A 14,331-nucleotide genomic window follows, 5' to 3' on the forward strand; every position below is an offset into this window, starting at 1 on the left:
CAATTTTCTGCATGTTAATACTGTTTTAACAATGTAAAATGAAGTAAACAAAAAGATTTATGTAGAACAAAACAGCCTCTCAAAGTTTCTTTGTCTCTCAACGTGCAAAAATAGGCCAAAAAATGGAAACTATGTACAGACATTTATCCAACTCTCTCCTCTCTGGTGACAAAGGCTTCCTGCAACAGTGCGAGCAAAATGACCATAATAACCACATATTTGTTTTGACCTCAGCTTTCAGAAACCATTGGATTTTTTCTGATAGCACAAACCTTCGCATAAATGCAGTAACGCAAAGTATGTGATACGTTCAGTATTAAAGGGTTAATTTGACAATTTCACAGTTGGGATAACACAAGTAACTTTACAAAAAAAAATGGTAATGCACACTGATAATATTTCATTAATGTTCAAAAATGGGTGATTTTGCACACATTTTCAGCACAGGTATTTGTGCCCTCTGATGTTACAAATGTATGTGGCGAGTGTAAGGAGGAAACCAAACTAAGTGATGTAATATTATTAAAGTTAAGAGCTAATAGGACATACATACAACGCTACGTTGGGACTTTCACCAAAAGATTTATTTTACCCCCAATTGAAGGACACGCAAGTAAATTCCACTCAAGACACAAGACGTGGTTCAAAATGTTAACAGAATGCACACTTTAATACGTCTTTTAAAAGCAAAATGTGTTCATTCAAACCAAAAAATAAATTTGTTCAGGCTAAGGCTTGTGGTGAAATGAAGCTAGTGAGGGGAGGAGTCTAAATTAAAAATACTCAAATCACCAGGTCATGCGACCCTAACCCATGCCCTAAAAATGTATATAACACTGCAATTGATTAAATCAAAAATAAATCTCAGAAATCAAAACAAACAGAAGGGGCAGGTGGAATAACACAATCAAATTAATATACAAAATCGAAATAACCCTAAACTAAGACATCAACAATAAAATGGCAAGCGAACACATGGCCGCGGAACAGAATCAGGCCGAGACAAAGCAGCAGGGGACAGCTGATCGTGACGTCATCCAAGTCACAGTTTTCTCAACATTTATCTAAAAAAGATGCAAATTAGCACTCTTATTATGGAGCTAAAACAATATTTTGACCTCACTGCCGAGTATGATGCCCGCACAACCACAGGGGGAGATAGCGAGACTCGCGCTACTACCGCCATTCACCTGCAACCACACCAAGCAGTATGATGCAGAGAGGGGGAGGACACAGCCAAACATTCCGACCGGAGGTGACCATTGGACAGGAGCGCAAAGAACGAGACACGGTCAAATCTGCCACATGTATAGTCCCTTCCACCTACAATGCGTAGCTACCATTGATGTTCAAATGAGGGCCGTCATACTGCATGGGATGGAACATATCCATGCTGCTTCGTGTACATTGTCTCTTTTTACTGCTCACAAACTCATAGAAACAAACACCTCTTTTGTATTTCTCTTAGATTAATCATAAAGAGGTGGATGCAACAGCAAGAAGGTTTTCCACATTCAGTCTACATCTGTTTAGCTCATTCGCGCAGTCCAGCAAGATCTTGAAGCAATCTTTGAAAAAAACATATTGTGCTTTTAATGGAAAGGTACCATGCAACACGAAGCCCATTGTAAACACAGTTTCAAGACAAAAAAACGTGCTCTGTTTTGGTTCAGTGCTGACCCTTCCTATTCGGCTGGCCTCATTTATAGTTCACCTTTCAGAAAAAAGAGGCCTTCATGGATTATTAGCAGTATTCTGGCGCACAATGGAAAACAAAAATAGAGAAATGATTGCGCACATTGTCCTCCATTTGAAAAGAGACACCCAGGGAAATCATCAAGAGAACAAAACACAAAAAATCAGGTACGCTGCAATAATTACTTTAGGGTATCCAGTACTCTCTCATGGAATATATCAGTGGCCACCATGTCTGAGGTTTGACCCCGAGTTGCTGCGGAAATATCAAGCAAACAAGGGACAAGAAATTGAACCTCCCATTATGGATGACTGCAACACTGCCTGGATAAGAAAAGAAAAGCCACCTGGACGAGGACCATGACTACCACGTGCCACCAAACTGTACATTTTTACAGTAACGTGCATGTGCAGAAGACATTCCAGCTTCAAGCCACAGCACAGAGAAATACTTACATTGAATCACACACATCACTAACAGTATCTTCTCCAAAGGGTGAGCAGATTGTGCGCAGTGTTTTTGTTTTGTTTTGTTTGTTGTTGTTGTTTTTTTTTTAAATGTTAGAAGTGGAATGAAATCATTTATACATTTTAAAAACCATCCAACTCCAACACCGTTGATGGGGATATTTGTGACAAGGGTCTGCTTTAATCTGTCAATTAACACAAACTTTACATGATGAGAGAGTGTGATTTCTTATATGATTACAATAATGAGAGGTTGGGGGTCACAAGAGGGAGGGATATTTTGCAGTTCATATACAGCTCAGGTAGTCACTGTAGGAGCCAGCACTTAGCCTATTAGGACTAGTGCCTTAGCAGCACACAATTAAATGTCTCCATGCAAAATGAGCACTCAGGTCATGTTTAATGGGCAGAGAGCTAATAAAGGTCTGGCTGAGTGGTGGAAGAGGTGACTCACCCAGCAGTAGCAGCACAAAAGTGTTGCAAAGATAAAGAAAGAAAGAAAAAAAAGGGCTGTTTGTGAGGAACAACATCAGCCTCTGTAAACAGCTCCCACTCACTAATGTAGGAGGAGATGTGAACACATGGATCTAGCTGTGCATGCAGGTGTTCTGGTGCTGACACGTCCACTGTTGGTGTTGCACATCAGCCCGGATGCTCATCAGCCGCGCTCTCGTGGATGTGCAGCGGTGTAGCTCATATATTCCCTTTAACAGTGTGGACAAAAGGCAACATGACACAAAACATAAACCTTTGAGTCGATACTTTGCTTTTAATGGAGAAAGATGAAAATATCAATACCAGCTCATTTACAAATGCATTTTGTTGCCCAGTTACTTATAGTTAATTGATTTTAACAGCCCGCACGAGAGACATAGCGAGAAATCAATTGCAGGGCCAAGTTAAGTGACTGCGTGACAGCTCATATTGTGGCCAATCCAACATGGTCTAATCTAAAAGGACAATAATCCAAAGAGGACGGGCAGGAGGAGTTTGACACACCACCTCCCTCCACAACAGCAACACCAAGCTGTTGGTCAAGAAAACATGAGACGAAGTAGAATAAATTCTCTTGGTAAATGTTATTACAAACAATATGCCCTCATGAAAAAGAAAGATGGGAGAGCACTCTGTGCAGACTGACCATTCTGCCAACCGTTTATCAAACTTGAAATGTTATTTCATGCATTAATACTTCACAAACTGCATTCCCCGCGGCACTTGCCGTACGAAAGCCCTCCGATTTATGATTACCAGTCAACTAAGCAATAGTCGGAGGCCCCCGCCGACACGCCACTTCCTTTCTACTTCCTTCAGTGCAAGCTTGTCTCGGGGCCCCTGCAGGTTCAGAGACAAGGCTGTCAGGATAATGTGATCAAGGTAGATGCAGGCTGAGAGAAGCTTAATCGTGGCTGGGGGGGGATGACATTCTTTGATTTTTAACCATTACAGAGTTTTCACAGAGCTGCAGTCAATTTATTTTATTTATTCTAATGAAGAGCATTAGGAGTGCCATAGTGTGCTGCACTGCACATTGATCGCCTCGTTAATCACACTTTGCAGACACTCGCAAATCAAGTTCTAACAGCAAGCACTGAATCAAGTGCAATGAAGCATAAGCTCCTTCACAATTTATGATCTTTCAAATTGCATCTTTTCAACCATTAAATTGCAAGATACCATAAATTTTTATCCTCTCTTCTTCAGTCGTGGCATTGATTCTGTCGTGTGAAAAATAGAACTGTAGTAAATTCAGGCAGTTAGACAAAATTTAAGTCTTGTCTTCAGAAAGGAAACTGAATGGCACAAGGAAGGCTGTTAATTTGCCATCGAGAACAAATATCAGGAGAGATAAAAATTTAAAAGTCCAACAGGGGCTTCAAAGACGTGGCTCGGAAGGGTTTCAGTCCTCTGCAACCTTGAGCTCCTTTACTTCACTACCTCTCAAATGCCAGTGCACATTCAGGGTCTTTTATCGACCATTTTTTAAGATTAGTTATCTGATTTGCTGCAGAATTAGAATGAAGTTCTCACCGTCTATGATGGGTCGCCTTTCCGTGTGCCAGACACTCACATAACCGGCTGTATTTAAAGAAGTAAAGACATAACAAACCACAATTCATGTAGCATATTATACAATATAAATACCGTATAATATGTCCATAGTGAAAGTATTCCACTTTCTTTTCTCACCCTGACAAACAGCAGTCAGGTATTTATTTATTTAAAAAATAAATAAAAAAATCCTTCTGTAAACTCAGAAACTCAGCACTTTAAGTGGCCATTACATTTAACCTGTGCAAATCTAAAATTGTTGTTACCTGCACCATACTGTTCCTAGAAAATGGCATAATTGTTCTTAGATTGCATCTCATTCACACCAAGCTGTAAAAAAAAACACTTGTCAAACAATACAGTCAAATTAGTTCTCTGTGATTGAGCGTGTTGAGGATCTATCCAGCACATTACATATCTATGAAAAGAACAGAAGTGCAACGGAAAAGTCTCAATTACTGTGATAAAGTAAAGGAGAAGCAGGGGAAGCAGTCAGTGGCTTCCAAAAGTGAAGGGTTAACCTCTTCACATCTGGAACCAAACTCTTAAATTATGATTGGAAAGTGGGCCTGCTGTTATACATGGCAGGGAAATAAGAATACCCTCAGTGTAAGATTGTGTAAGTTAAGTTGAAATCCACCTACGGCAATTCTGTGTTCATTTTAAAGTCGAGTAGCAACTTCACAATGCAGGTATATGAAGATCTTAATGTGGGGTGAGGGAAGGGAGCATGGGCCCATTCCTGTAGAATTCAGCTATATGAGAGTTAAATAAAAATGACATTTCAAAACATCTTCAACCTCTTCCTCACGTGCACCCTGCACAGAGGACAGCATTAATCACATAGCGCTGTGTCAGACAACTGCTTCGAGTGAAACCGCATCAGCGTGGCCGACAGGCACCGAAGATAATGCTGCTCCAGTCACTTTCATGGGAGGAGTGGCCCAGACTAAGGCTGCACACAGTATTATAACTCCACATCCTCTGGAAAGTAACGGTGGCCAGACAGCAAGAGTGTTTTTGACACAGACCGTTCCCGAGGGAAGACAAATCAGTGGGTGAAATAGCATGTAAGACAAACAAACCATAATAAAAGGCATAAAAGCTGGCAAACATTGGATTGATCAGACAATTACAAACCATCTGGCTTGTTAAATGCAATCTGCTATCACACGCAGGCCTGGCAGTTTGGTGGTGGTGCAGTTGATCCGTTCCCAGACTCACTGACAATGGAAACTTAAAGAGTGAGTCTGGTGATCATTTATACTTTTCATTTTAGTAAACACATTTCAATGAAGAGCCCAAAAACCAGTGATCAAGCGAGAAAAGATGACACAAATGAGTGAAAAAGAAAAAGAAATCAACTGGAGACGGCAGTGAATAAAGTCATCTGGTGTCTGTCTCAGTCAAATGTGTATTTTTCATCTTTTAAAGACATTTAATGGCTTCTGCTTTGGTCACATGCAGTTTCCAGGTGGAGCATGATGAAGTTTTTATTCATCCCACATTAAATGAGAGCTTTTAGCTCATCACCATACATTCTTAACACTTCCTTCTAGTTTTGGTTTGCTTTATGCAAATGTTAATGTGTCGTGTACCTGCCTTGTAAATGAGTTCAATTCTTTCTTTATTGTGTACATTATCAACATCAATCCAAACTGAACTCCTAACAATATCGTCTTTGTAGCAAAAGTCTGATTGTGCAGAGATCCTCTGCTGTATATCCACACAGACGGTTTCATGAAGATTGTGTTCTTTATTTTGAGTTGATCCCACCATGATCCCATCCCACTGGTCTTTGGCCTTTCAAGAAACATTTGAGAATGAAAAAAAGCATAGAATATCTCAGGTTGTGTATTCTGCACTGCAAGAAGATTAAACATTTAAATCAGACTTGGAGGTCACAGCGCACGGAACGTCTCTCACATCGCAACAAAACAAGCATTGGTTGAGATTTTAATTTGATAATGCACGACCGTGTCGATCCGTACCCTCGTCTGAATTGTACAAACTCCGCCACATTGCACTTTCCTGTTGTGACGACTCAAACATATCTGGACCAAAACACTGTTTGACTCTAGTGTCTCTGCGAGCACATATCAACAAGCACACAATAGTGCACTCAAAAAGACACTTTCACCGGCCCAACAAAGGCAGATGCTTTGGGGTATGACAACTTCTTGTGAACGACAAAATGCCGCCTGACAAGCTTTCAAGGGATGGTTGAGCTCTGGCAGATTACAGAGATCTTTATCTTTTCATAAAACGGAGTGCGGCATTTAAGTGCCAATGACTGAGAATACAATCTGAATTGTAAAGTGTGTCACAGTCATTACATGGAGATGTAGGGCCAGTAATGGTGAGAGTAATTGTGTGATGACAGTTTCACTGCACAGTGACATTCTCTAGGGCATTGTCATCGTCCCTGACAGGTAATATGGGTCCACTGGGAATTGGGTATGTCTTACAGTTGGAGTCTCTTCTTCGTAAACACCCGCCAACCCCGCCAACGCTCCGAGCCCGTCTTTACTTACAGCTTTGTCAAACCCCAGAACTTGCAGTGGCTTTTCAATATAGCTGCGGGTCTGGGTGAGGTAATTAAATGTTAATGTGAAATAATGGAATCATGGCGGGTTGTAACATAGGCAGAAATGCAGACCTGGGTGAGATCTTGGAGTGAAAAGCACAATTGCTTAAAAATCAAAACATGCTGTCAGGGGCTCACCTAAGCAGCAGAAAATGCCCCGACTTTAGAATACATTACAATGGTAATTGCTCTGACAAAATTACCTTGTCTAAGATGAGCTCAACCAGACATCTGAGATATGCATGTAGATTGGCTCAATTTCATGATCATTGGGAGGCTGAAATCACGGCCTTTATGTGAGAGAAAAATCAACAGGGAAATTGACATAAACATCTCACCGGAGACATTACACTGAAGGGAAGAAACGGCTTCATTTCGCTCAGTATTGTTGCAAATCCATTCAACCTGAAGCTGTTCTTTAAAGGAGCCATTCTTCAGGTGGAAACTGTTACTCCCACTGCAAAATGTAAATAAACGGTCTGTGAAAATGAACAATGTTGGGTTAAAATCAGTAATTTGACATTGTTGATGAGAAATCAGTGTGTGTTTCTTCCTCTGGTGGTTTACTCACTCGTTGTTTATGTCTATTGGAAAGTTGACTTTGTGTAGCTGGATGTCATATATGCATGATCTACCGTTTCAGCTCAAACATGTATCTCATTTCACCGCCGTGCTTGCTCAACAACCCTGAGCTTTTGCATCTTTAGAGTGACAAAAAAAGGTTGAACATCAGCCAAGAGGATTGTTGTGTGGGCTGTTCCTCACATGTTTGAGGATGAGGATAGTTAAAATGCCTCGCATGTCGGTGATCTGATGAGGATCACCTTCATCCATTTGAAAGGTGATTTCTGAGCAAAATTGTTTCCCCGAACACATGCTGCTTGAGCCGAGAGCACATTTTTTTCAGCATGTTAACAAACATGTAATTTCCATAAACACGTCCAGTAATTGACAGCTTGATTTGGGCTCTGCCAGGAAGCTGACAGACAGTTCTTGGCTGCTTTAATGCAGGCAGACACAGGCTTAAGGCCTCACCAGGCTGTAATGAGCTTCTCCAGGCTTTGTCTGGATTATACTACCAAACACAGACAAAATCTCACACAAATCCCATGCAAAGACCTTTATCTTATTAGATCACATAATGTGCTGTAATGCACAGTAACTGGTGAACAAATTAGTTTAAAAAAAACCAAAAAAAAAAATTGCATTTTTACATTTAAATATAAATCATATAAATGTAATGCTTTTAGAACCCTGCTATGACTAATTGTAAATTAATGTATTGAATATGTAATGAATTTAAGGCAAATCATGCAAAAAATGGTTTTAATACAGAATGCACGTGAGGGTCAGTGCAAAGGTGAAAATGAGGTAAATGGAAAAATATCACACACTTTTAAAAAAGAAAAGAAAAACTGCTAAATTCATAAGCATTTGTTTATGTCGTGAAATATTATTCATTTATCTTGAAATGTTTGTTATTTTCTGTAGTCCTGAATTTAGGAACTGGAAAAAAACCAAAACTAAAATGTCACTACGCTCATGGCAAAATGATAATAATCATCAAGTTTCCCCTCATACTAGATTAGTTACAGTTCACAAAAAAGGTAATATTCCTTTTCCATAGGTAATGAAAAATGCATTTGAACAAATGAATGCTAAACTATGATGGATTTGGTCAGCAGGGTGTGTATACTGAACAGTCCTGCAGTATCTCCAGGCAAAGGTCTGCTGCCTGAACATCAGCAGCACATTCAGGTCTATTCTTCTGGTAAAAAGCTGTGGTTGAAGAGCAGCACAGAGAAGATGGTGAGCACAAGAGGAAAACTAGAGTCTGATAAATCTGTATTGAACACTGTGTGAAGGATGTTAATACATATTAATGGTGACAGGAATATTTGCAAGTGAATACACTGGCAAAGGGGATTAAACATAACTCTCCATAGAAGGGGAGGTATCATCACTCCCATTCTGGCGTGGGACTCGGCCGTATCAGATTCATCCCCATGCACACTGCCAGCAAACACTAAGCCCTTATCTGTCCACTGGGCCTCTCCGGAGAGTTTACAATTTCTCGCTTCGTTGGAGCCTGAGCTGAGCTTGTTACCGGCACAAAGGCTGAGAGGTGGCCTGGTTGAGAGCACAAAGCCGCCCTCACCTCTGGACAGACACACATTTCCCTCAGATAACGGACGACTTGTTGGACAGCTGCACCGGGGTCCCCCTATGCACCAGTATGATAGCTACACATCCCAAAAAACGGTGACAAACACAACAAAGTTAAAGTTGAAAAGAACAACAACCAATGTATATGACACTCTGACACAGCTCCAGTATAATAATGAAGTGTGTTTGGAGGTGGCAGAGGGACATGGACCCAGCAGATGTGATCTGGCTCCTGGGAGACTGAGATTTAACTGTCCCACCATGAACACTATTCTCTGAGTGCACAAACGTTTGTTACGCTGCTGATTACATTAACTCCCGAGGGAATAAACGGTAGAAACCTAGACATGAAATGGAGGCTGAATGTACTTTTTAACCAAAATAATATCTTTGTTTTCTTTGGAGACAGGCTATCCTGTTTATGTATGTGTTGGTTGATATTTATTTATTTATTAAACTAAACTTATTTAAACATCCCTGCACTCTGACACGTCTTAATTCTGTTGAAAACCAGATACACTGTTACAAACATCTGTGAGCTGTCAATTCTACAGACGAGACACTGTGTTTTTGAAAATGGTCAATGAAAGGACCTATTTAAATCAATCAACAAACAACTCCTGACTGGATTAAAAAAACAGTTGTCATTTATGATTTCATCTCATCAGTGGTGAAGAAAACGTGTCTGATTTTAGTGATGAAATAAGTGATGGAGTTTAAAGTCAAACAAGCTTGTGAATTTAATTAGGAGATAATGTGGTTATCTACACTACACTAGCCTGTTTTATGAAGTCATGTGTGTGTGTTCTCCCTGTGGAAATAAACCTGTTTCTATGAAGACTCCCATAGCAAATGGACTGATGTGGAAAAGGTTGGATTATACATTGCAAAAGAAAAGTGTGTGACTGATTTACACAGCAAACATAATCTGGACATTCTTTTATTTTATTCAACGGTTTATTTTTTACTAGTACGGGAGACCATTAGGGCCACATGTGAAAAATATTTTTGAAAGGAAGTGAAAAAAATAAAATAAAATGACATAAATTAAAGTGAAAATTCAGAGAAAAAAGTGTGAATTCTGAGATTAAAGTCAGAAAGTCCGAATTCTGATATTTAAGTTGGAATTCTAGGGGTTAAAGTGAGAAAGTCATAATTCTGAAATCTCATAATTCAAGCTATTTTATTTATTTTTCTTTCTTTCAAAAAAATGTTTTATATTTTTATATACTTTTTACTTACACTCTGAGAGAGATGTCAGATGTGTTTCCCAAACCTGGTGCTCTGGGACCCTTGATTCCCTGACACACTTGATTCAAACAGTCAGCTCGTCATCAAGCTCTGCAAAAAGACAGACAACAACGCATTCATTTGAATTAGGTGTTTTGGAGCAGAGAAACAGCTAAAACATACAGGACAGGGTTCCCCGAGGACCAGGATTGGGAAACACTTTAATCATGTGATCAGTCTCACTGGTTTAAACAGGTTTAAAAGTTCCAATGTTGATAGTGTCATTTCAGACAGGAGATTTATGCTGATTAAAAATGAATAAAAGTAGATGCGTTTCTTAATGACAGCACATGCAGTGGCCCATTAAAGAAAATCCCAGCACCACAAAGCTGTTCTACGGCTCTGAGAGCTTTAATGAATGTGTGAGGCCTCGCTTTGCTGCGGAAACAACAATGACAACATGAACATCATGATGAGAATATGCCACTATGGTTTCAGTAGGTTTTAATTTGACATGTAATACTGGATTGCTCCTTGTCTTACAGTAAGTCTCCTGGGCACAACACTCTGAGCAGACATGTTGCTGAGACAGCTATGCCATTGTTTTCCAGCACACAGTGAAATTCTATTTTCAGTTTTTACTTGGTGCAGTAATTATCTGCATTGTTGGTGAGAATAAAGAAAATAAAGTGCATGAATATGTGCCGGTCAATTGGATTCTGTCAGTTCAAGCAGAATTGGGTACACAAGCGAGCGGCTTGCCAGCTTGTAATAACCATGGTGTTTGCGTGGAACAATTTCCCCTCTAAAACAGCTCATCAGCAGCAGAGAGTCTGTCACCCAGGGTACGGAGTGACAAGTCTTCTGCGTCTTCGTCTGTTATTAACATGTCTCTTACGACAAGCTCAATTATCTGACACTGCCCGTAATTTCCATTCCTTTTTCTGGCACAATGTAAAGTTCCTCTCCTTCATTTTCAAAGCTGGTCCTTTTGGATCCGGCAAAAACTGATATAAGACATGTGTGGGAGGACGATGTGAAAATTGAGGGAAAAACATCTGCAAGTCACAGCAAAGTTGCTGCTGCAGCCTTGCTCTGCCGAGGCCTTGATCATTTCTGATTGGCTTCTATTTGAGAATGGCCGTTACATACTGAGCGAGTGGGCTTGGATCGTTTAAAGGCAGCATAATTCAAATAAATATTATAATGTAATGCGAGGCATTCTGTTGTTACTTTTTTTTAGCAGATTTCATGCTCAACCTGTTGTGACACGAGTTGATATCAAACCAGCTCAGTAAAAGTTTGAAAATTCAACAACTATGTATATGTAGGTGTGTATATACTGTATATTCAATTATTAATTGTCTTTCAAGACCACTTTATTATTATTTGTATATATTAACCATAAATGTATTCTATTATTGTATGTGTATGTAGGTGTGTGTTTTGTCACATTACTGAAAGAGCTAAATAAAAATGCAATGATCAAATGCAGTGTGCAGGTGACGCTCATGACGGAAACGTTTACAACAGCTACAAAAAACTGACTTCATGTTGATATTATTTAAGAACGTATTTTTGATTTGTTAGGTCAGTATAATACAGTCAATCATTGGTCATTACAGCACACAAGACTGCTAGTATGTTAAATGGGCTTTGTTACCAGTGTGCTGTACGTGTGTGATGTGTGTGACCTTCACAGAACTGACTCCTGACCTGTGTGTCGTGGAATATTCAGTTATTTCCTTAAGTGAGGGATGAAAAACTATAAGGTTCTTCCTAACAGCTCTTCTTAATTAACTAACACGTAGAAGCATGATCACATGATCTTTTTTGATCTATTTTAATGAAGAATTTAAAAGGTTTTTTTTTCAAACAGATCTGCCTAATGATTATTTTCTGAGTGCACAATCTTATAATCATTTATATATAACTAACATTCAAATGACTGAACTCATACTCTTTACATTTTGACCTTTAAAGATCTTAAATTGTTCCGATTTTTTTTCTGCTCTCTTTGGGAAACAAAGCTCTTAATTTGAAAAGTTCAAAGCAGAAAGACCCCAAAGGCCTGTTAGAGGTTACCTTACTACTTACTACCTTACTCAAACCTTAGATCCAGACTGCCTCCAATCCAGAACGGAGCGATGCATGATAAAAAAGTGAAAGTCTTCTACCAAAGTGAAATATCTCTGTGAGTGGGAGTGTCTGGGTTTCAGCGGGTGAACGTTAGAGGAAGTGGTAATGATGACAGCTCTAACACAGTGCAGGTGCAGTTAAGCATGGCAGGTTGGTCAATTGCCCAGAACCCATTACTTCTCCCCTGAGACCAACCTTGTAATGTGCTGGGTACCTTTTTGCAAAGGATTGACCTATTGTCAACAGAGAAATCTTGCAGGTTTTACATATAGACACAAGTGCATCTCACAAGGTTACACCTGCAGGTTAAAAGCAAGTTAAATGTCAGCTAACATTTTGCATGCTACACACGGGGGCGAGAAATGGAAACACCAGGTTGCTAGTCATACTAGTGGAACAGTGTTTGTATCACATTCTCTGTCTGCATTTCATGGCTAGTCTTCTTGGACAGGTTTAGTTTTGGCATATTGAGCCTGTTTAGGAGACGATTTGTATTTTGTGAGAGAACACAAAGCTGTATCTGTAATTCATGTTACCGTTTTCCTCTTTTCAAAGGCCTTCACAGGAGCTCTAAAGATTCACTGCTGTGCTGGAGATGGGAATAGGATGACCTTGGGTGCCAGATACATCTCTGTTCCTGTCATCATCAGACAGCCACTGTTTGACCACCATCTGCCAGATGCATTCTATCCGACACTTGTAACAATAGTGTAAATGGGACAAAAATTGAGCTCACCTTAAAGGCAGACTTCAGTCCTCTTGAAGGCTGAAAGCCATGGATGAGCCTGGTGCCCAGTGTCGGTGCAGAGTCCTTGTTTTGCTCCCTGAGACGTGTGTAATCAGAGAGAAAGTCCAGCACAGATTACAGTCTTCAATCAGTCAGCGAGGAAAATGATATGTACATCATTGTCTCTGCAACACATCCCAGGCACTGTCAGCCTGCATGCATATTACCTGTGTCAAAGCTGCCAGGGACATGACGAGAGAAAGTGAGAGCCATCACCGAGCCGCCACTCAGGGGGTGGTGAATCTCCGAGCGCAGCAGGCACATTCAGCATGGGGACTCTTCTCTGACCTCCAGGATGTTGTTGACACCATTTAATGTACATTTTCAAACACAAAACATCCCCTTTCATATCTGAAATCGTTTTCAATGGGTTGGGTAACACTGAGGGCCAGCTCTTGTCACCAAAAGAAAATATCGAGCGAGCAGTTTTTTTTTTCTCCCAACTTGAGTCCGGGGAGCACTTGTCATTTTTGACCTTGAGCTTGCACAATAAAGACGGAGTTATTTTGGGGGTAGACTATATGACTGCTGTAAGGAATGATCCAAACTAATCTTCTCATAGATCTCCAACATAATTATACACTATTTGTATCCTTGCTAAAAACAGTCACATACTGTGCATGAGGGCAAAGGGACAGCATCATATGGAAATTGTGATGGCTTTGTCTCATTGTGGGCGATTCAATTTTCACAGTTTGTTCTGGGAAACAAAGCATTCATAATATAAATGCAAAACAGCGGGAGAGAAACATTTTACAATAAAGACAGAAAAGAATGATTGCCTCTGAAATAGAACACAGAAAGGCCATAATTTCCCTGAAAAAAATGGATTTTAATTTGAATCCCATAACAGATAGAAGATGATTTGTGGCCACGGCATATATAAATGGACCATATTTCTTTCTCTACCCGGTGTAAAGCTTCAAATTCTATCACTTGACCTGACACCATCAATAACATCAAAGAGCACATGACAAACTAATTCCACATGCAACAGCTTGCCGTGGATATCAGGTTTGCATTATAGCCTCCCGTCTCACACCAGGTATCTGTTCACCTTGAGAAGTCCAAACCGCAACGCAATGTCAACACAAGCACTTTCTTGCTCAATGATTCTGTGTGTCTCCTCTGGTCCTGCTGGGGCTCCAGAGGGAGGTCACCAAATTGTTTCAGGAATAAAAGAAAGGCACTGACCTTTGTTAAATTG

General features: G+C 40.0%; 1 long non-coding RNA gene across 1 annotated transcript; it reads right to left on the reverse strand.

Annotated features, from left to right (window-relative positions):
• Positions 1 to 7,612: 7,612 nt before the first annotated feature.
• LOC122765000 lies at positions 7,613 to 13,631 on the reverse strand. Its single transcript, XR_006359924.1, has 4 exons — positions 13,292 to 13,631; positions 13,074 to 13,161; positions 10,211 to 10,309; positions 7,613 to 9,045 (listed from the first exon to the last, which is right to left on the reverse strand). It is a non-coding gene; the product is annotated as an uncharacterized LOC122765000 (long non-coding RNA).
• Between the last annotated feature and the right edge of the window lie 700 nt (positions 13,632 to 14,331).

The sequence above is a fragment of the Solea senegalensis genome, linkage group LG2, assembly GCF_019176455.1.
Source record: "Solea senegalensis isolate Sse05_10M linkage group LG2, IFAPA_SoseM_1, whole genome shotgun sequence".
In the NCBI taxonomy this organism is placed as follows: domain Eukaryota; kingdom Metazoa; phylum Chordata; class Actinopteri; order Pleuronectiformes; family Soleidae; genus Solea; species Solea senegalensis.